The sequence below is a fragment of the Moschus berezovskii genome, chromosome 16 (genome assembly GCF_049115385.1).
Source record: "Moschus berezovskii isolate FMDL1 chromosome 16, NW_MosBer_1.0, whole genome shotgun sequence".
NCBI lineage: Eukaryota > Metazoa > Chordata > Mammalia > Artiodactyla > Moschidae > Moschus > Moschus berezovskii.
Genome location: NC_142475.1, coordinates 63,507,419 through 63,530,411, shown reverse-complemented (window position 1 = coordinate 63,530,411; position 22,993 = coordinate 63,507,419). Strand labels below are relative to the sequence as shown.

The window sequence follows — 22,993 nt, the reverse complement described above, 5'->3', positions numbered from 1 at the left end:
GTCCTGCACCTACAGCTGTGTGACCCTGGGCAAGTTAAATAACCTCTCTCTGCTTGTAAGCTTTATCTGTAAAATCAGACTAATACTAGTTCCTACCTGCCAGGGTGACTATGGCATTAAATGGGTTATTACATGTGAAGGCTTAGAACAGTGTTTCTTGGCACAGGGTAGACACGCGTTAAATGTTAGCTATTGATACTGGTGTGCCCACAAAGCTTTTTACTGCCCCTTGACTCATGTACTGGCCAAAAGCGAGTTGTGTTGGTAATTATGTATTATATAAACCAATGAGAACGGAGCTGTTTCATGAAAAACGAGGTTGAGCACTTTGGAAGGCATGGATAACGTTGATTTGCTAAAAACTTGTCACCAAATCATTGAGAGGCAGAACAGCTGTAAAAAAATAGGAAGAAAAAATAGTAAAACTCGAAGGAAGCTGTATTCCATATGTTTGGCTGATGACTCAACTTTTGCACTGCTTTAAAGAAAGGGAAATCAGAAATTGTACAATCATGAGGATGTGTTTCGCAAGAAAGACCATCTGCATCTGTGGTCCATGGGCCAAAGAAAGACGCTGTTTTTTGACTGGCTCATTAATGTGCAGCTTTAGTAAAATATCTGTGTGTCGGTCCTGTTTATGGTTGCCCACTTGTTTGGTGACATGGCACTGGGAGAGACGGGTGACAGGACTAGTTCTGTCCAAAGGAAGCCCATGACCAGTAATTGCACATCTTGCCCAGACTGCAGGGTTTCCCCATGCAGACAGGTGCTATGGGCAGATTTCTTGAATTACCTGCATTGGCCCCGAGCCTCCTCTGAGCCAGGCACTGATCCAGAGTCTGATAATACCTGAGGTGACCGTGGGGAGTGGCCAACAAAATAGACACAAGTCCCTGCCCTCCTGGGACTTCACGGTGTGTGGGGGTCGGGGGAGCTGTAGACAGAAGTAAAGGGTAAATATCGAGTACTTACTCCAGCTGCTTGCTCTAAACCAGGGCTTCCCAACCTCCGGGATCTGATGCCTGATGATCTGAAGTGGAGCTAAGGTAATAATAATAGAAATAAAGTAAAAAAAAGAAAACAAATAAAGTGCACAGTAAATGTAATGCACTTGAATCATCCACAAAACATCCCCCCTCCCCACCTCCCCAGTTTTTCTGCAGAGAACTGTCTTCCACGAAACCCATCCTTGGTACCAAAAAGGTTGGAGACTCCTGCTCTCAGGGGAAGAGAAGCAGGAAGAGACTTGAGTCCTGCTCTGGGGAAGTTCTCAGGGACCCGGGCAGAATCAGACCAGCTAACTGTGGAGAAGAGATTAAAAAATGATGGTGACCCTCTAGGTAAATTACAAGAAAGTAACTGAAAAATCCAAAAACTTAAAGAGGTCTTAGGAACATGAGTGAAGTCTCGAAAGGTCTTTTGCAAATGATTCTGTTAATCATGAGGAGTGAAGAAGTTTGTGTTTTGTGAGAAAACTTGCTACAACAGGCTCAGTGTAAGATTCATTTATTCTTTTTTTTTTTTTAAAGGGAAGTATAGTCAATTTGATTCATTGTTTTGGGGGTCCTAACACTCAGAGCAAACTTTCAAGTGACAGCTTCAGGTTTGAGCATAAGACTCATTTTATTTAGAATTAGTTATCAGTGATATAGTATACACTTACAATATGTAAAATATAAATGATTAATTTATGAATATAGAATATTTTGTATTTATAACTGTTTCCTTTCTCAAGATAGCCTCCTAAACAGGCTGTAAGACAAGTGGCCGGAGTGACCCAGGATCGCAGTCAGAGGTAGAGACGAGAATCTGCAGCAGATGGGGGCAGTTTGCGTTTTCAAGATAAAGTTCCTCCCTGTGACACAGACATGCACTATAAATATCTGGCCCTTATTTTCAGTGGCTTCACTTCAAGTGGCTTTTTTTCTGGGCCCTCTTCACGAAGTCTCAGCTCCCCAGGTCTTTGCTTCCACTGTGCCCACTTCCCTGCTCGATCTGCACCTCTCAGCTTCCTTCTTCCCCCGCCACTCTCTTCATCAGAGATCTCCCAGTGAGTCGGCTCACATGCAGGGGAGAAGCCCTGTAAGCCCATGTGCCCCCGGCTCAGCACTGCCACCAGAGGGACAGGGTGGCAGGCTGGCCCTCCCTCTGCCTTGACTGCCGGACAGACCTGGGGAAAACAGGATGGGTGGGGATCCCCAGAATGAATGGCCAATGCGGGTTAAAGGTTCTGGTGGAGCCATTCCCCAGTGTAACAGGCAATGTGATCTCCACGTATCAGCTGCTCTCCCGAATGTCTAGGCCCCAGGGGGCCGAGGGGTCCTGGAGCTGGGGAACGTTCATGGCTGCATTCCCACCCTGCAATTTCCCGGCAATGCTAAGAGTGCCTGACGTGTGTTTTGGGCAGTGTTTGGTACTCCACAAGGAACATTTCCTCCCTCTGTCTGGCTTGTGCTTATATGCTGATTAGCCATTGCAGAAGGCTGGGACAGTGACTGGAATCGCCAGAGGTCACAGCCAGGTGAGGCCTGAGCCAGGAATCGGAAGCAGGTGGTGGTGGTCGCCTCCTCAACACAGCAATGATGCCTTCAAGCAGCGGTTCCCAACCTTTTTGGCACCAGGGACCAGTTTCACGGAAGACAGTTTGTTCCATGGCCTGGGGTGGGGGTGGGAGGGATGGTTTGGGGGTGATTCAAGTGCATTGCATTTATTGTGCACTTTATTTCTATTATTATTACATCAGTTTCATGTCAGATCATCAGGCATTAGAGCCCCGAAAGTTGGGGACCCCTACCATAAAGGATCATCTTATTAAAGTTCAGGAGTAACTCTGGGAAGCAGGTGAAGCTTTCTGGCATCTTTCGCAGTGGGGATGACTGAGATGCATCAGGTTGAAACGGATGTGAGGCCCGGGAGTTGCATCCTAACTTTCACCTTTGTTGTCCGGTGTTCAGCTTGGGGCTGCCTGACATCAGGTATCAGACAAGCACAAGGGGATGACCTTGGGGAGGCCTCAGAAGGCGTTCCTGGTCTCTGTGTGCATCTTGCTGTTCTGGCCTGGAGCCCTCCACCCTTTCTGTGAGGTGGGGTCTATAGAAGGCAGACCTTGACCCTGCAGCACCCCACTTTCACTGAAACTGCTTTATCCCAGTAAGAGCCATGTTCCCTCTGGATTTTGGAGGAAAGGACTATTTTGTCTTATTCTGCGGGCACTGGGGAAGAGGAGACTAAACACTGGAGACCCCTCCCAACCTGCGGGCGCGCTTTGAGGAGGAGGCGAGGGCGGCCGGGCTGGGCTGGAAGGTGAGGCTGGACTCCTGGTAAGTGTCAGGCTCCCCGGTGCAGGGCTTCCCTGCATTGTGTAATCAGCTGTCACTTCAGCATTTCCCTGCACCGTGCTTCGCAAGTACAGATCGAACATTAAACAAACAGTGACTGCTTTATAAATATTTAACTCCCACTGTTTAGGAATTGCTCGGGGCAGGAGACAAAATAAGAGTTCCTGGCGGGCTGCTGCGTGGCCTCTCTTTGGTGGCTTTGGATTGTGGCGAACAGGGTGTTTTGGAGGTTGAAGGGCAGCCGTATTCTGAAAGCCTTTTGTCCGAAGGCTTCCCAGTGGTGGTGCCCTCTCTCTCTTTTGGGTGGGAGGGTGTGGTCTGGGGACTTGTTCAGGCCTAGCATTCTGTATTCCAGATGCCACCAACTAACCTTTCTTTCTTTCCTTTTTAATATTTATGTATTTATTCAGCTGTGCCGGCTCTTAATTGTGGCCTTAGTTGCGGCATGTGGGATCTAGTTCCCTGACCAGGGATTGAACCCAGGCCCCCTGCATTGGGTGCACAAAGCCTTAGCCACTGGACCACCAGAGAAGTCCCCCAACTAACATTTCTGTACAGCGAATGGAACCCATTGTTGGTGGTGTTATTGTCATTCCTTCCTATGACAGCAGAACTTTTTTTTTTTTTTAAGTAACAGCTTTAATGACATACCCTACAAGTCACCCATTTAAAGTGTACAGTAAGAGGTTTCAGCATACTAGTGGAACCGTGCTACCATCACTACAGTCCATTCTAGAATATTTCATCACCCCCAAAAGATTTGTCTTCATTAGCAGTCACCGCCCAACCCACCCGCCCCCCTCCCCAGTCCTAGGAAACCACCCATCTATTTCTGTCTCTATGGATTTGTCTGTTCTGGACATCTCATACACACGGACACATACTAGCTTGTTTCCTTTAGTACAGAGTTTACAAGATTCATCCTTGGAAGTTGTAGCATATATCAATACTTAATTCTTTTTCATGGATGAATAATATTCCATTGTATGGCGAGGGCTTATTTTGTTTATTCTCATTCTCATCTGTTGCTGGATGTGTGGAGACAACAGAACTCTTCAGCTGAAAAAAATCCGGATGTGGCCAATTGAGAACCACCCAACAACGGCAAAACTCATGCACGGATGAGCCTCTCCATCTCATTTCCATCTCTCTGGGAAAAGTTTAGGAGGTAGTCATTAAGCCTGAGGTGGAAGTTACAATCTGAACAGCTGACAAGCCACTCAGCTTTTATTTAGCTCTAGCTGTATCCCAGGCATACAGGCATAAACCCATCTGATAATTCCTTGGAAATATCTGATCATATAATCTCTTGCAGAGATCTACACGCTTATCATAGACCATCCTGCTAGGTTTTTTTAGGTGGAAGAGTTAAGTCCGTGTTCTCTGACTGTTTCCTTTGACTTCACATGCTTGCCCTCTCTGGGAGGGAGGAGCAGAGAAGAGAGATGACCTCCAAGTGGCCTTCATGTCTCACACCCTGCAGACGCGCGTCTCCGTCCGGCCGTCTTCCCCCAGGGCTGTGCTCACCCTTGGTGTCTGTCACATTCCCAGATGTTTCCACACTCACTTGGGAGGCAGATTCAGCCCCGACCCAGGCTCTGGTTTAGGCAGCCCAGCTCTGCAGGAAATGTTAAAAAAATGGGGCCTGTTGTCCTTCCTGGTCATCTCCCAGTCATTAAATTATGACTAATTGTAATAGATGTTGTTGATGTCCCACCCGGGCCCCCTTTACCGGACCGGCACACTCACCGCCGAGCTGTTCAAGTTCACGGTCTGGCGTCCACTTCTCTGGAGATCTGCTGCCTCATCCAGGAAGTTGCTCACCCCCCACCACCCCCAGTCTCTGCTGACTCAGGGGTACAAAAGGCCAGCCCCCCTGCTTCGAAGTGGGAGTGAGCCCCATGGTCCCATTTAACTACCAGAGCTGCTGGTGAGCTCAGGCTGAGGCTGGAGTCCAGGCCACCCCCAGCCTGCGGGTCCTGCATCCCTCGCTCTCTTTCTCCCGAGCACATTCCCCTGTGAGCTCATACACAGTAATCCTCATCTCTCTTTCTGGGGAGTGCAGCCTGAGACCTGACCTTGGAACAAAGTCCCTTCCAGAGTCGCTTCTAGTGACGCTTGGTCTTGGAGATTCTCTGCCTGAGCTTCCTGGCTTGGTTCCCTGAGTGTTTGGTTTTGTTGGTTCGGGTTTCAAAGTCTTTTCAGGCTAATCAGACACTCGGAAAGGTCTGCACTGAATCACAGTCCTGGCGTGTTTTCCCTCCTTCCTCCCCTCCCTCTGTATTTCCTTTCTTTCTCTTCCTCCTTTCATTCCCCACGAGCATCCTTTCCTGTGTCCACAATGATCTCAGCAGAAAGGGGGAAAAAAAAAACAACTTGAGAAGGCATGTGGATAGCTCACTAGACTTGGTACCCAATGGCCCTGGGTCCGGTGTAAGCCCTGCCTCCCTGTAACCAGGCAGTCAGTAGTGGAGACTCCTCTAATCCTTGGTAATCTCTATTTCTCAGCCTTGTCGCGAGGATCAGGATGACCCAGAGGGGTGGCGCAGTGCAGTGACTGGCAGAGTCCGAGTTCAGCACGCAGGACTAGGAAAGCGTCCCAAAGGACTCCTGGATGCCCTAATACTGGATACCCTGAATACTCCGGGCTTCACCCTTGGCAACCAGTTATTATCTGTCTATTCAAGCTTTTGTTCACATTGTGCTTTCTTCCTGGGCCCCTCTTCCTTTTTTCTGAGCCCCACTGAAGGCAGTGTTCAAATGCCACCTCCTCGCTGAAGTCCTTAGGTACCTGGCCTGTAGGATCAATACTTGCCCGCAAAGCACTACTTGACTTCCTGAACAAGGGGTGTGTGTGGAGGGTAATGACGAAATAGGAGAGCGTGTTCTGGAGTCAGACAGGCAGGCGTTGGAATTCTGACCCTGTCTCTCACTAGCTGGGTGACTGCTGGTCAGTTGTACCCACCACCCACTCAGACCCCGTGCACATTATAGATGCTGTGTCAGCAGTGATTTCTCCATACCTGTCACCTCTGAATCAGCTTGCAGTTAGTGAGACAAGTAAACAAAGAACAGACAAGCAGTCGTGTCTGACTCTTTGCAACGCTGTGGACCGTAGTCCGCCAGACTCCTTTGTCCATGGGATTCTCCAGGCAAGAATACTGGAGTGGGTTGCCATTCCCTTCTCCAGGGGATCTTCCTGAGCCAGGGATTGAACCCAAGTCTCCTGCACTGCAGATGGATTCTTTACCACCTTAGTGGTATTAAGGAGTGGGATTAAGTAAATGCAGAGTTGTGTGAGCTTAACACCAAGCTAAGGGTTAAACATTTTCAAAAGCTTTTGTATGTCACTAGTGGGTGAGGTGGTCCCTCTGGTCACCTTATAAGGGGGCTTAGGGGGTTGTCTTCTGCCGCCTGTGCTCCGTCTGCTGCTCCAACACTCAGTCCCAGGGAGCTGAGCTAAGAGGGGGACAGAAAGGACCGTCATGTCCCTGGAAATTGGAAATGAGGCTTCATTCTGAGATGTGGTCGTTGCTTTCAACGGTTGGCCATGGAGGAGTTCACTGGCTTAACCACCAGCCCCCAAGGTTGCCCCCATGAAACGGGAGGGCGGCGAGTCACTTCTCGTCTCCCCTCTCTCTCTGACCCCGCCTCTGTCTTGGGCGCCCCTGGCCTCCCTTTGAAAGGAACCCAGTGCTGCTCACGGCCCACTGCGGTGGCTGCGGAGAGGGGCCGAGAATAAGCTCGTGTTGGCGGCAGCCCTCCAAGTACAGCAGGGCTGGGTTGACCTTTAAATAGACGGGCTCTGGGCCACTCAGTTCCTGGAAGTTTGAAGAAAGTCAGCCTTTCAAGTGATGCGACTTCCAACCTCAGGAAAGGTCCCTGTGTTTGCGAAAGCCATAATTGACTGTTGCTTTTGCACTTCATTATATGTGGCCGCGCAGCCGCTGGGAGTCAGCATGCCAGAGCGAGGAGGGGAAAATCCTCAAGTATTTTAATATCCCCCTTCTTAGAAGCAAGATAAACATACGTATTGTACTTTGCAACAGAGGCGGGGGCCCAGAAAGGGAACGACCTGGCACCGTCTGAAAGATCTTTTGAAGCTGAACTCTGAGGTTTCTCTCCATTTTTTTTTTTTTTTTGTTCTTTTTTATTTGTAAGCAAAGCTGGCATGAGTGAATGATGCCAGCATCTCCTCGGCTGTATGGAAACCATCGTCCCTCTCCAGACTACAGACCGTCCATTCCTTCCTGAGTCATAGACTACCCTCCAACCGGAGAAAAACGATGGGGTGAAGGTTGTCATCAGGATCACAGTCAACTTAGAGGATTTACTTTCATCCAGGAAATCTTCCTTCCAACTCTTACTTTGCAACTATGCAAAAAACAAAAAAAAAGCTAATGAAGATACAGACCATGAATATAATCAGGGGAAACATCTGATAAACGTAAGTAGAGGGACTGTTGTTGTTCAGTCCCTCGGTCATGTCCGACTCTTTGCAACCCCACGGACCGCAGCACGCCAGGCTTCCCTGACCTTCACCATTTCCTGGAGTTTGCTCAAACTCATGTCCATTGAGTCGGTGATGTCATCCATGTGGGGTGACACACATTTCTTCAGACTAAAGAAGTGCCTTATCTGTCAAGTATCAAGGTCATGAGAGTTAGGGAAAGACAGAGGAAGAGTTCCAGATTGAAGGAGACTGAAGAGACGTGACAACTAGATGTAACACTTGATTGGAGACAGTTGGAGACATTTGAATCGGGTATGAGAACTGGATGTTAGTTACGTATCCGTGTCAGCTTCCCGATTTTGCTGGGGGAACATGGTTCTGGGGAGAATGTCCTGGCTTCAGAAAACCCACACTGACGTGTTCTGGAGTGATGGGGTGTCAGACAGTCACTTGCCGCCTGTGTAAGGAAAAAGGATCTGCACTCTGAGTTTGTGGTCATTTATTTTGGCCTCACTGGCTCTTTGTTGCTGCACACGCGCTTTCTCTAGCTGTGGGGAGCGGGGTCAACTCTAGTTGCAGCGCACAGGCTTCTTGCTGCGGTTGCTTCTCTTGTTTCAGAGCGTGGGCTCTAGGCACACGGACTTCAGTAGTTTTGGCACGTAGGCTCAGTCTTTATGGCACGTGGGCTTAGTTGCCCCGCTCCATGTGGAATCTTCCTGAACCAGGGATTGAGCCCATGTCCCCTGCCTTGGCAGATGGATTCTTCACTACTGGACCACCAGGGAAGTCCTGTGACTGTTTGTAAGAATACTCGTTATTATGTGTGCCAGCAGATTCTGACTAGACATATTGTGATCATTTAACAATATTTGTACTTAGCAAATCATTATTTGAAGCTGATATAACTTTGACTGTGATTCCCTGGTGGCTCAGATGGTAAAGCATCTGCCCGCAATGCGTGAGACCTGGGTTCAATCCCCAGGACGGGAAGATCCTCTGGAGAAGGAAATGGCAACCCACTCCAGTGTTCTTGCCTGGAGAATCCCAGGGATGGGGGAGCCTGGTGGGCTGCCGTCTATGGGGTCGCACAGAGTCGGACACGACTGACGTGACTTAGCTTAACTTTGACTAATATATGTCATTTATGTCTCACTAAAAAAAGGAACTCTAAACAGAACAATAGCGATAATAATAATAATTTAACCAACCAGCAGAGGAGGAAAAAAAATCCCTTTAGTGGAGAATAAAACAAATCTGGATTTGGATTCTGAACCTTCAAACTTAACTTAAACTCCATGTGCCATGATTTCCTCATCTTTCAAAATAAAGAGGGTGTGTGTGTGTGCACGCGTGTGTGCATGTGTGCTCATGTATTTGTGTGTGTGTGTGAGATGGTATCTCCCTGAAGGGTGCTGGTGAGCAGGAAACGACACAGTGAACGTGCCCAGATGGCATCATGGGTCTCTCCATTCTCCAGGACATGTACCGTGTACATACCAAGAAGTGGGTGGGTTTACAGAGTCCCCGGAGAACTGACTCCCTTTGGGCATTTTCTGTCCACCTCAATCACGGCATCATGATCATGGCCAGCTGCCAGTTGAATTGGAGTGAATTTTAAGATTTTGTTAAATGCGCCTCTCATCTTGCGCTGTCTCCAGCAACAACTTAGAGTTTATTTCTGTGCCTCCCTCCTCTGCTGGCTGCTTCAGAAAGGTCCTTGACCATTTTCTTGTCCAAGGTGCCCGAGGGACGTGACCCTTCTCCTTCTCCATGTGCAACCACTAGACCCTGTCCAGTCTGCCACAGACCCTAAGACCCTTCATTTTACTTTGTACTTTGCGATCTGTCCTCAGAGGTGGGGGCTGCATGACCTTTATCTCCAGGGCCCCACTCGGACCAATGTCAAAAGCTTGGTATATGTGAAGCACCATTCTGAGCACTGAGCGCGTTTGGCCCCAGTTCAGCCTCAGCAGCCCTGGGATTCAGGTGCAAGGATTTCCCTGCTCCAGGCAACTGAGGCACAGAGCAGTTCAGCAGCTTGTCCAGATCACATCGCGGGTGGCTGGTGGAGGAGGAGGCTGGCGGCCTGGGTCCCCGAGCCCAGACTTACCCACCGGGTCTGCATGGGCGCTCGGTGGATGTAAGCTGTCGGAACAAGGCTGTTGAGATTGAGTCAGTTTCACTCCTAGCACCGAGCCAAGCAGGACTCCGGTCCAGACCTCTCTCCGCCACCCTAATAAAGCCAGTGTTTACACAGGGTAGAGGTGCTCATCAAATGCTTTTGCCAATCCCCAAATACGGCCATGGCCAGAATGCAAGTTGGGGGGAGTTGCCTGTTATGTAAGGCCCTCGGCCGGTCCCCAGACAATGCCACTTCCTCGCTTGGCAATGTGTAACTGCCTAACAACGGGTTACTCATTTCCTCTGGAAACCTTGGCAGGGCCACTGTGCCCCGTTTCCTCCTCCTGCCAGATCCTGGGGCTTCCTCTGTTGAATGGGCCCCAGATTCCCGAGAACACCCCCACAGAGGGCCTGAACTATGGATGGGAGGGGTCTTGAGGAGCAGAGCCTGCATCGCTGCTGGGGTCAGTGTGTACTCACAACCCGCCTCCTGAAATTCCAGTTTTGGTGGCAACTGGGGGTCCAGCCACTTGGGTGCAGAGTCTTCAGGCTGCGGTGCAGGGGTTCAGGTGAGCAGCTCAGGCCAGGTGTCAGCTCCTCCCGTCCCTGAGAGGTGTGCACTGAATTTGAGTATCCTCCTCCTTCTCTGCCCCTCTCCTGGCAAAGGGATGGATGAGGGGATGAAGGAATGACAGAGGAGCAGTTCAAGATGGATTTTCTCAGGTGGTCATGAACAGTGGGGCTTCCTGCGTAGCTCAGCTGGTAAAGAATCTGCACTGCGGGAGACTGGGGTTCGATTCCTGGGTTGGGAGGATCTCCTGGAGAAGGAAATGGCAATCCACTCCAGTATTCTTTCCTGGAGAATCCCATGGACAGAGGAGCCTGGCAGGCTACAGTCCATGGGGTTGCAAGAGTCGGACATGACTTAGCTGTCTTTCTTTCATGAACAGTGTAGGGTGTGTAAAAACACTTTTGCTGTGTGAGTTTTCTTTCCATCCTGTTTGCACGACTTCAAAGGTGAGTCCTGGAGGCAGTCAGCCCTGTTCATTTCTCTCCTAGCAGCAGCTTCATCAAACTCCCACAGAAGTGGTGGAGTCCTAACCTTCTGCAGATAGGTCAGTGGATTTCTATTAAGTCCATGCAGATGCGATGTGTGGGGTCAGTTTCCCTGGTGAGTACGGAGTATAGCTTCATTAGCTGCATCGTAGGCACCTCTCCCATTATCAGTTAAAAACAACCACACACACACGATTCTGTCTTGATAAGAATGTGCGTACAAGCACATATATACCACACACACGCGTGCACACAAATGCATGTATATATGTTTGTTTACTCTTCATGCATGCGAGGGTATTGTGCTAAGTTATTGCCATACTTAATTTTACTGTGGTGTTGGAGAAGACTCTTGAGAGTCTCTTGTCCATCCTAGAGGACTGATGCTGAAGCTGAAACTCCAATACTTTGGCCACCTGATACGAAAAACTGACTCATCTTAAAAGACCCTGATGCTGGGCAAGATTGAAGGCAGGAGGAGAAGGGGACAACAGAGGATGAGATGGTTGGATGGCATCACTGACTCAATGGACATGAGTTTGAGTAAGCTCCAGGAGTTGATGATGGACAGGGAGGCCTGGCGTGCTGCAGTCCATGGGGTCACAAAGAGTTGGACACGACTGAGTGACTGAACTGAACTGAACCAGCCATAAAGGTTGTCAGGAATTAAGGATGTATTTGTGATACCAACCAGGACCCTAGTTAAAAGTTCTTTTCCTGGGTTATTTTACCTTTTCACCAGCCTTGGAGGCGATACTTGCTCTTCCCACGTGACAGATGGGAGTTGATCATCTTGTGGCTCAGTGTCACTGATTTTTCTCATGTGCCTCTTATGTGCTGGGCACTCGTCGGTCCTGGGCTTAGAAAGAGGACTCAGCCCTGCCCCCTGCTTTCCCAGGAGAGACACCAGCCCTGTGACCACCGTCTTGTGCAGAGAGCTCTCCAGCAGGGCCGGGGGCTCTGTGTGTGGGGGTGAGTGGGACATGGGAGGCAAATGAGGAGCTGATGCTGTCGGACTAAGAGGTCTTTCTGGGCTTGGTGAGGGGCAGACCCTTGTGACCTCTGCCCAGCGCGTGGTCACCTTGAGCCTGCTGGGGCTCTGTTTTCACTTGCTTTTTGCTTCCTCTGGATCTGACCGTGCTTCCTAGAGCCAAGTAAGAGACAGGCAGGGCCGGGTGCGAATGCGGCCTCCTCCACTCTCTAGATGAGTGACTCAGCCACCCTCGCCTGGTCTCTCTAAGTACGGGCCAAGCTTGAGCTCTATTGGCCACAGTGCCCTGGAGCTGCTTGTTTTCCTCAAGTCAGCATTTGAAGTCACCAGATTCAGATTCCTCCGCAACGGGGCATGACATGCCTTTCATGGCATTTTGGCGGGTCTCCTTTGCTCAGTTTTGGCTGTCTGCTGAATGCAACTGAGACTACGTTCTTCATATTTGCCAAGGGATGGAGCAGCCTTCATCTCATGGGGCATTTCCCTGGGTGGCAGTGAAGAATATGAAAGTGAGTTAGTTGCTTGGTCGTGTCCGACTCTTTGTGACCCCGTGGACCGTAGCTTGGGCCACTCAGCCCCTTGCCTCTGTGCCTCCTCTTCTCCAGGAAGGTCTGGACTCTGGATGGATCCTCAGTGCCTCCTTCATGCAGCCCTGCCTCCCTTATCTCTGCAGTGTGTTTGCAGGTCCCCTTCATAGCTTTCAAACAGGACTTCATTCTTCAGAGTATATAGATCCACCTCAAGGTGCCGGGGAGGTTGAAAAGCTCCTTCCAGATGCTTCCTTGTCAGCAGTTTATCAGATAACCTGGTGCTGGGGTGGGATTGCTCATTGTTTAGGCATTCTCCACTTTGGTTGCCTTGGGTTTGGGTGGGGTTGGGTAAAAATAACAATGGATAATTTTGGGTTTTGTTTTATCTTCATTGATGCACCCAGATGCTCGAATATTCAATCCAACCACGTCTTCATGAATTTTCTCTTCTTTTTTGGCCTCTCTTCTCTTGGGAAGGAAGAAAACGGGATTATCAGTGTGCTAACTGGCTCCCCAGGCATTGGGTGTCTTTGGGTGTCTGTGGGCTGCTATTCTGTTCTGAGGGGCCTCCCAGATGGCGCAGTGGTAATGAATCCATCCACCTGCTAATGCAGGAGATGCAGATGGTTGGGAAGATTCCCTAGAGTAAGAAATGGCAGCCGACTCCGCTATTCTTGCCTGGGAAATTCCATGACCAGAGGAGCTTGGCGGGCTACAGACCATGGGGTTGCAAAGAGTTGGATACGACTGAGCATGCAGGCACGATTGCTTTCTGAAGTTTAACTCGTTTGCCTTTTTCGAGAGGTCGGCTCAGTCTGCTTGCCTGTCCGTCTGTCTGTCTGTGTGTATGTCTGTCTCTCTCTCTTCTCGCCTGCACGCTCACTGAAGAGTCACCAATTTTTAGCATTTGCCGGGTGCTGTGGGTGTCTTCATTCATCAGCACCGAGGCAGCCAGGGTGCGGCGCAGGCGCTGTGATGGTCTCCTGTTTCGGAGGAGTGAGGGCTGCTTCAGAGAGAGGTGGAGGGCCTTGTCCGGGGTCTCGCGGCGTCGGAGTCTCCCTTAACCGAGGGGTCAGGTGCACAGAGCAGGGGAGGTCACGCGGGCACAGCCCAGTGGTGTGCACCTTGGGTGCGTGACCGGGGCAGGTTCCTGAACCTCAGAGAGCCTCAGTGTTCTTCCCTGTAAATTGGGAGAGTATAGTACTTTCCCCAAAGAGTCACTGTGAGCATTCACTGAGGTCAGGTCATCTACAGGGAACGCCGGACAGAGCCCAGCAGGCGGTGTGTGCGCCGTCAATCTCGGCTCTTGCGATCATGCTGGTTCAGGTGAATTTGACAAGAGCTGTGACGACTGCCTGGGACCAGATGATTCTGAAAGGTGTCAGTGGGAACATGGGACCCAGCCAGCAGGGTTTTATCAGGGGAGGCCAGATGGCTAACGGAAGGCAGAGGGGTAGGGGTCCGAAGTAGCAGCAGTCTTGGAATAGGCACGGGGAAGACACAGCCATCTCCAGCAGGACCGAAGCCCTGCCTGGCCCAGGCGGGAGCTCTCCTCTGTGGCTCCAAGCTCTGCACCCTGCCAGCGGCTTTCCTCCTGCTTTGATGGTCTTTCTCAGAAAGGGAAGGGTGGGCCGCTGGGTGTGGCCCCTGACTTCCTGTGGCTGCCCTGATGCTGGCCGTGCTCTGAATTTGGCGCGCAGTTGCTTCAGTGCCTCGTCTCGGCCTTTGGCACAGGTCAGGCCCCCTGGCCGTGGTCCTGGTGGCATTACTGCCCTTCTCCATGGGTATCTATCCTCAAAACCACACAAGGGAGTGAGGTGAGCGCTGTTTGCCTGCCTGCAATCTGCAGGGCAAGGCTGCCTCCTCTCCAGCTTCTGGATGACTGGGTGGCTTGAGGCCTTTGCAGGAGGACCTCACCCTGAAGGGAGCCGGAGCGGGTCTTTGCACCACAGCCTTGCCTGGGAACACACCCTTCTTTGTGACCTGGCTTAGCTCCCACCCCTGCAGGCCACCTACCCCACCAAAGAGCCTCTTCCTCCTTAAATACCTTGGTTACCTTTGCTTGGATGCTGCAGATGAGCAGGGCCAGCTAAGTCTTGCCCTGTGTGCATTCATACATGCCCCTTGGGCAGGTTTTGCACACACAAAAATCTGGAGATGACCACTGTTGTCCTACTCCCCATCCCCGCCTTCAGGTCCAGACTGGAGTCGCTGACCCGCATGAGCCTGGCGTCGACGTCACTGGCCAGGTGGTACTCTTCAGTTACCCGGTTCAGTCGCTTTGTTACAGGCACCCACTTGTCTTCTCCAGGTAAGCTGTGAGCGCAGTGACAGCAGGGACAAGGCAGCTGACACGTCTCAAGCACAGGTCTTGAGACGCTCAGCCACATCATCTCATGTGATCTTTCTGAGCATCAGACCAGGTTGTTGTTGTTAACTAGGGCTCCAACCTTGAAGGTCAGAGAAGTAAGGCACTTCTGGTTTCACTCGTTGGGAAGGTGATGGAGCTGGGGTTTGAACCCAGGCATTTCTGTCACTGCAAACCATGACCTTCCCCCCGTTCTGTCTGGTTCCTGGCCGATTTGGAGATGGATGATGAAGAACCCCGGTCTCTCTCGACGCTTCCGTTCTGGTTCTCGTCCTGCGTCTTCCACTCTTTCACTCTAGGCTGAGCTCCCTGGAAATCCACGGCTTCGTAGCCAACTCAAGGAAACTCACTGGGACATTGACCGGAGCAGAGCCAGTCAGAGGAGGAGTGTGCCCCTGCACGGGGCTGCTGGGGGGGAGGGTGTTGTTCTCTTCGGTGTTTTGGAGTGATGTCACATCACTGCAGAAACCGCATCACCCTTAGTTTACCAGCTGCGGCTGAGAGGAGAGGGCGGCAATCAGATGTGAGCAAAGGTGAAAACCTTAGTGCTTTCAGGGGGGAAAAAAAGTGACTGTGCATGGCTTCAAGCCCCCTCCGGAGGAGTTCCCATCCTGGAGAGAAGCCTGAATCGCATTGTATTTCCTCTTGGTCAGAGATGAGCTTTCTTCATTTCAAATGTCCATATCCCTTGCCTGTTCCTCAAGGGCAGCTGTTCAAGATGAAAACGAGAGATGCTCCCAGAGTTCTGAGAGACTTGTGATGGGAAGGAAAAGTCTTACCCTGTGGTTCCATCCTGTGGCTCCAAAAAAGTATATATTTGAAAGCTTCCAGCGATATAGATTACACAGAGGTTAAAATGTATGATTTCTTTGGGGTTTTGATATTTCTTAAAATGTGTTTAAAGAAAAAAATGACACCTTTAAAAAGCAAAACCCATTTGTTCTCAGGGCTGCAAAACTGAGAAAGATGTAAGCCTCCCTGGGAACAAATGAAAATTGCAGGCTGTTTGCGCAAATGGGCAACACCTTGGGTTGATTGTACTTTTGGGACTTTGTCTTGGGGTCTGCATTCAGCAGGTGTGTGTGTCATCATGTGGTAGGACACACCTGACAGTTCACAAAAAATATTCCTATTTGAATCTCTCTGGAGCAGCCCTTCCCTGCTGGTGAGGTACACAGGGCAGACATCGTGCCCATTTGATAGATGAGCAAACTGAGGCCAGGTGGGATTGAGTGATTTGGGGCTGTGTGCTATCTGAGAAATCCCTTCCTTCTCTTTTCTGGTGTGTGATTCCTCTCCTGGTGAGAGGTTAGATTGGACTCTAGGGACCAGGGGGTCTTCTTGTTTCATCTTTGTCTGTGCCAAAGCTTTGTGGTTATTGAGAAGGAAAGAGCTGGATGTGTTCCAGCTGCTCAGAGGTTCTTCTCTCCCACCTTACTTCTCTTTAACCAACGTGTTAGGAGTCCTCCACTGCAGAGGCTGAGCTGGAACCCTGCCGTCCAGCTCTGTAACTCTGAATTCTGAGTTGGGAATGGAGATGAACCATAGTTCATGGACAGAGGAGACGGAAGAAGGGGCACAGGTGGACAAGGATGCTTGCAGCTGAGCCGAGTAAGGGTGGGGAGTGTCTTCTAAAGCCCTGAGTCCCTGGCTGTGCTGCTCTGTGAAGCTTGCCTTTGGTTTGCTTTTGTTTTTGTTTTTGCAGTTAGCCCCCTTCCCAAAGCCGTGTCCTGAGGTGCCCGTGTGTCCTTGTGTCCTTATCATGTAGGGGTTGAATCCATAGGAGCTCCACTTTGAATTGCACAGCAGGCAGCCTCCTTGGGTTCTGCATTTTGCCATGGGGGACACTGAGATTTGGAGAAGTGAAATGGCATCCCCGAGGCCACGTGCTTATAGGCGATGACAAAGTCAGGCTCAGGGCCAAATCAAAGGGTCTGTGGGTTATCCTCATACTTCTCAGACCCTCTGAAGCCCTGAAGAATGGAAGTTTTTGCTTCCTTTCAGGAAGGAGGCCACCTTTCTGCCAGAACCAGTGTTTTTTACCTTTCAGTCTCTCTGGGGGTGATGTTCAAAATATTCAGGTCTTTGCAATCAGGTTGCACAGTGCCAGGGTCCGGGACTGTCCCAGCTGTGCCAGGCCTGAATCCTGCACTTTGTGGAGGTCTAGGGCTGGTGGGGAGGCTTCCTAGGTGGTTCAGTGGTAAAGAATCTGTCTGCCAAAGCAGGAGATGCAAGTTCGATCCCTGGTCCAGAAAGATCCCCTGGAGGAGGAAGTGGCAACCTACTCCATTATTCTTGCCTGGGAATTTCCATGGACAGAGGAGCCTGGTGGGCTATAGTCCATGAGGTTGCAAAGAGTCAGACACAACTGAGCGACTGAGCACACATGCGGGGTAGGGGAAATGGCCCAGGAGAGAGGTCCAGCTGGTGGGACAAGAGTTGTCCTCTTGGAAGGTGCTTTTATCCACTGCTGTGAACGCTTCTCTGTTGTTTCAACTTGACTGCACGATGGGTGATTTTCTGAAGGACACTGGGCCTGGTCTCCCTGGGCACATTTTATTGCCATCTTCCAGGCAGAGGCAAGACAGAATCTTCCCCTTCGTTTCCCTGAGGCAAGTTGCAATTGTACTACTTTGTATTAGTATTCTTTTTCTCAATTTCAGTCTTTTAAAGTAATAACTATATATTAAAAAAAAGAAAAACAAACTTCAGATAAGAGTAAGTCCAAAATGCATTGCTCTCTGGGAAGTTGATTTGGAATCGTTCTCCCATGAGACTGTAGAGTAGGGTCAAGGAGGCCAGAGGTCTCTGGAACCTGTCTGCCACCCTCGGGTCCTGGCTCTCTACTTGCTGGCTGTGTGGCCTGCGGCGCTGTGATTCATCTGCTCATCTGCATTCATGGCTGTGAATGCATTTTATTAGTTTTCTATGGCTGCCGTAACAAATGCAACACAGATTTATTGTCATGCATTCAGTATAGCTCGGAAGTCTGATGCAGGTCTCACTGGGCTGAGATTAAGGTGTGTGCAGGTTGTGTTCCTTTCTGGAGGCTGCAGAGGAGGATGCATTTCCTTACTCTTGTTGACTGTGGCAGAATTCAGTTCCTTGTGGTTGTAGGACTAAGATCCCCTGTTGTCTTGCTGGCTGTCAGCTGAGCACTATATCTAAAAAGCACTGTTTTTAGAAGCTGCCCATGCTCCTTGGCTGGTGACCTCCTTCCCCATGGTGAGACCCAGCAGTGGTAGGTCCAGTGCCTTTCACGCTGCCAGTCTATTCTTCTTCTTGTTCTTTCCCATCTCTCTGATCCCAGCAGGGAAAGTTTCTTTGATCTTAGGGACTGTTATGATTAGATTAGCTCCCTGTCCTCCTAATAATCTGGAATAATCCCTACCTTAAGGCACAAGGCACTTAACCTGAATCACATCTGTAAAGTTCCCTTTATCATAGAAGGTAACGTCCATATTTTGATATTGTTCAGTTGATAAGTCATGTCTGACTCTTTGGGACCTCATGGTCTGCAGCACTCCAGGCTTCCCTGTTTTAGGCTTCCCTGTCCTTCACTATCTCCTGAAGTTTGATCAGATTCATGTCTGTTGAATCGGTGATGCTATCTAACTGTCTCATCCTCTGCTGCTCCCTTTTCCTCCTGCCTTCAGTCTTTGCCAGCATCAGGGTCTTTTCCAGTGAGTCAGCTCTTCACATCAGGTGGCCAAAGTACTGGAGCTTCAACTTCAGCATCAGTCTGTCCAATGATTTCCTTTGGATTGACAGGTTTGATCTCCTTGCTGTGCAAGGGACTCTCAAGAGTCTTCTCCAGCAGCACAATTTGAAAGCATCAATTCTTTGGCACTCAGCCTTCTTTATGGTCCAACTCTCACATCTGTACTATGACTACTGGGAAAACCATAGCTTTGACTGTATGGATCTTTGTCCGCAAAGTCATGTCTCTGCTTTTTAATTCCAGACAGTAGCCTACCGTGGTGTGAATCATTGTTTACACCATTCCAGGAGACAGGAATAGTGGAGCCCTGGCAGCAAGACTCTTCCAACAGAGCCTTGACGTCCAGATGCCTGTGAACCTTCATACCACGGTAGGCTATTTTCGTAGCTTTTCTTCCAAGGAGCAAGTGTCTTTTAGTTTCATGGCTGCAGTTGCTGTCCTCAGCCCTGAGAATGTGAACCTCTCTGTTTTTGGAAGGCAGGGACAATTATTCTGCCCACTGTACTTCATAAAACTTGCTGTGAGAATTAAGTTAATTGATACATGAAAAGTGCTTAAAGTATTAGGTTAAATCCTATGAAATTGCTCCAATCCAGCTGCCCCCTACAAGAAGTCAATCTAATTATATCTGTCATTATTCTAGTGGTGGAAATGTCATGCTTTATTTAACCAGCTTGCCGCTGTCCTGGTTTCCTATGGTCGTGCACTCCTTTCTCAAGTGAGTTGTTGTTATTTTGGTATGGTAATGTCGATGTGAGCGTCCTGACACATCTCCATTATCCTGTCTTTCACAAATTAGGGACAGCTCATCAGGGGAGTGCCTGTTTCCTCTTTGCCATCCTTCTTCCCCACCCCATGCACAGCTCACAGCCCTGCGCCCGCTCCTGCTGACCTGGAAGAATCCTCTTTTTCTTGCATGGCCCCTTGTCCAGCACTGGCCTGGCTCTGGAGTGTGGACGTGGGCCAGGACCCTCCTTGGGTGGGAGGTTCATCCTCTTGTTCTTCTGGGGACCGAACCCCTTCCCTTGCTCTTGGCCTTTGGCTTTCTGACCCGGGCATGGAACTGCCACTGTTATGGGCCCACGTCCAGGGGTCAGTGACACTGTGACTGTCTTTGCACGGGCCACCTGGGTCCCAGGCACCCACTCCCAAAGGCTTTTGGCCGCCTGGGAGCGTGGGTGTGTATCCCCAGTTCTGTAATGCCCCGTGTGTGGTTCATGGACCTATTGAGGGTGGACCCTGGCTCCTGACAGCTCCTAGTGGTCACGAGGTCTCGCCTGTTATGGATTCAGTGGATCTCTGAGAATTTGTGCCACTTGCCTAGAGGGGTCAAGCCAGTGTCTCCACCCAGATTGTCTGTGACCAAGGAGAGGATTCAGACACGGCTCTTTTTCACTGTCCCGTAGCCGCCTCTTGTTAATGCTTCCTCTTCCACGTGTGACCCCCTGGCCAGGGGAGGGAATGTGCCTGAACTCCAGCTCTGTGCCCTGAAGCTGGGGACACCACCTTCTGAGCCCATCACAGCCCCCATGGGGGTGTGCTTCCCAATTCTGCAGGTGGAACTGGGGCTCTGTCCAGGGCTGCTCTGAGGTCATACCGAGTCCTAGGGACCTGGAGCCACACAGAAGGCCTGGTTCTCACCTATGCCTGTCGTTCCTAGTTCAAGCGCATCCAAATGCCAGTGTTGAGGGGGGAACTTTAGTTCCTGGGGGAGGCGGAGAAATGCATGTGTCCTTGATGTGTGTCTCTGCCACAGCTGTCCTGTGGTTTTTATGGGGACCCGAGCGAGTTCCCGGAGAAGGCAATGGCAACCCACTCCAGTTCTCTTGCCTGGAAAATCCCATGGACAGAGGAGCCTGGTAGGCTGCAGTCCATGGGGTTGCGAAGGGCTGGACACGACTGAGCAATTTTACTTTCACTTTTCATTTTCATGCATTGGAGAAGGAAATGGCAACCCACTCCAGTGTTCTTGCCTGGAGAATCCCAGGGACGGGGGATCCTGGTGGGCTGCCATCTATGGGGTCGCACAGAATCGGACACAACTGAAGCGACTTAGCAGCAGTAGCAGAAGAGTGAGTTCCATTCTGGTGGATCAGGCTTCCGGAGGAAGGATGGCCCCCAAATGGAGACAAAGGCAGCAAACTTGTCCCCTGCACTGCCGGTGCCCAGGAGGAAGATGCCAGCCACGGGAATAGTGGCCATATGGCTGTCAGGGTGCCTGTTTGAGAGCAGTCAGCCCGGCCCCTTTGAAGCGATTTTAAGACCAATTTGGTAACTTGATTTGGAAAGGGGTATCAGTGACTTCAGGGCAAGGGCTCATTAGCTATCTTCTGGGCCCTGCAAATTGGGTTAAGTGGAATGAAATTGGCTTTTCCCCCTCTCTGGGCTCGTGGCTGAGGTCCAAGCCCCATTGTAACGGGAACCTCTCCTGGGGAAAGGACACTGAAAAGCTTTCCGGGGAGTCTGGTGCTCTGTTTTCACATGTGAATTCTGCTTTCCCCTGGAGGGCAGGGCAGTAGGCTGATAAAAATGAACCTGGAGTGGGCCAGTGGGCGGGTAGGGGGGTCGGGTGTGAAGAGGATGAAGGCTGACTAGTTGAGGAGTGCTCCTCAAGCACTGACTGTCCTTCTCCTGTTGAGGGATGCTGTGCGCGATGCCTTTTCTCCCCCCGCCCCTGCTGTGTGTGCGGTGGGGGGGGGACCCTCCTTGAGTTCCCTGGGGCATGTGTGAGCACACCTAGGGTTTATACCCAGAGCTGACACTGCTGCCTCTGGGACATTCCTCATGTTACAGATGGTACCGAATTGCTTTCGAGAGCAACCCCTCCAATGTACATTCCCACCCGCTGTGCCCCAGAGCGCTGTTTTCCCCACTTGGTCGCCCACCTTTGCTATGTTAGATTTTTGCCATTGTGCCAGTCTCATCGGTGAGCTGCAGTTTCTGGTCGTCCCCTGGATGACCAGGAGGCGGACTGCCTGTGCTTGTGCACTGACCCTGTGGGGAAGGGCTCCAAAGGCAGCCTGCATCCTTCTAGCTCACCTGCCCACCCCACCCACTGACTCCCAGGAAGATGGGCGGGACTCATTCATTGCTTATCTGAAACGGTTCCCGTTCCCAGTTCAGTTTTGTTGCCAACAAGCATCTGTTTTGGACCCACTGCTAAGCAGTTTTCTTTACCGTATAGGTGCAGAGAGGACTGGAGCCGTGTGTGTGTGTGTGTGTGTGTGTGTGTGTGTGTGTGTGTGTGTGTGTGTTTCTCTCTCTCTTTTCTGCCCTCCCTTTTTGGGTCCCAGTTCCTCCCTCACTGTTACCCCCATCAACCTTCTCTCCCCATTTATTCGGCCCTCCCCCACCCTCATCGCTGGTCTTAATTGGCTTTGGCTCCCGTCCCAGACCTCAGCCTGGCACCCAGACCTGCTGTGCTATCGTAGCTCCTCAGATGGTTAAACAAACAGAGGGGTGGCATTTATTGAATGCCCCGCACCCGCGAGTCTGTCCTCTCCTCTCCAGCTCCATCCTCATCTTTCTCACCGTTTGCAGTGTTGAGGGCTGTGGTGTTTCAGCCTCTTTTACGAAGCATCGCTTATTGCTGGCCGCTGAGTGTCAGGCCCCAGGGACCTGGAGGCCGGCGCTGGCTCTGGAGTTCCCCGGGCCTTACGGTAAAAACGCATCACCCTGAACGCAGGCCAGCCGAGGCATCAGCCCAACTCCGCCCTGCCTGCGGAGCAGCTGGATCCTGCCCCCGAGCCTTAGTCACTGGCCGGAGAGACTCTCCCTGTTCAGGCTGAGTCCAGCCCCTCCTCCCTCAGCCCGGGTTCCTGGAAAAACTTCATCCATGGGACGTGGACTTCTCCTCCTACTTGAATCATTAGAGCTCTCATTTGTTGAACACTTATTAAGTGTCAGAGACTGCGCTAAGCCCTTTACGAGCATCTGCTCATTTAATCCTCTTAATAATCTCCCGTGACAGCTGTGCCTTTAATCTCCTTTTCACTGATGGGAATACCAGCTCAGCCAGGTGACTACTAACAATAGAAAGTGTCTCACCTTTATTAGGTGCTACTGTGTGCCAGATACCTGGCTTAACTCCCAGGAACCCTGCAAAGGCATGCTGTTGCTATTAATGTTGTGCCCATTTCACAGATAGGGACATTGAGACCCGGGGGTGTCTGGGTCCTCTGGCTTATGTGTGCAGTCTTCCTGTTGATCACTCAGCTGGAGGGCTGTGCTGTAACGAGAGAAAATGCGAACCGTTTCCCAAGCGAGCAGGCCTGGCTGGTACTCTGACTCCAGAGCCTGGACTCTCCCTACTGCTCGATGGTGCCTCCAGGGGATGGACCCGGGGCTGGGCAGAGTTTCCCGCTTTCCCAGATAGACATCAGGGAGAGGGCTGTGTGGTTGCCCAGCATACTCAG

At 50.8% G+C, this 22,993-nt stretch overlaps 1 long non-coding RNA gene across 19 annotated transcripts in view; it reads left to right on the top strand.

Annotated features, from left to right (window-relative positions):
• The window catches only part of LOC129559830 (uncharacterized), a 229,023-nt gene that overhangs the window by 94,834 nt on the left and 111,196 nt on the right, over positions 1–22,993 (top strand). Inside the window, exons 1-2 of one of the 19 annotated variants that reach the window (XR_016039362.1) lie at positions 14,170–14,306; positions 14,685–14,800. The exons of 17 other annotated variants lie outside the window; for them this stretch is intronic. This is a non-coding gene — a long non-coding RNA (uncharacterized LOC129559830). Of the gene's footprint in view, positions 1–14,169; positions 14,307–14,684; positions 14,801–22,993 lie in introns of those variants that run through there. One more of the 19 variants, XR_016039363.1, reaches the window with a different exon arrangement.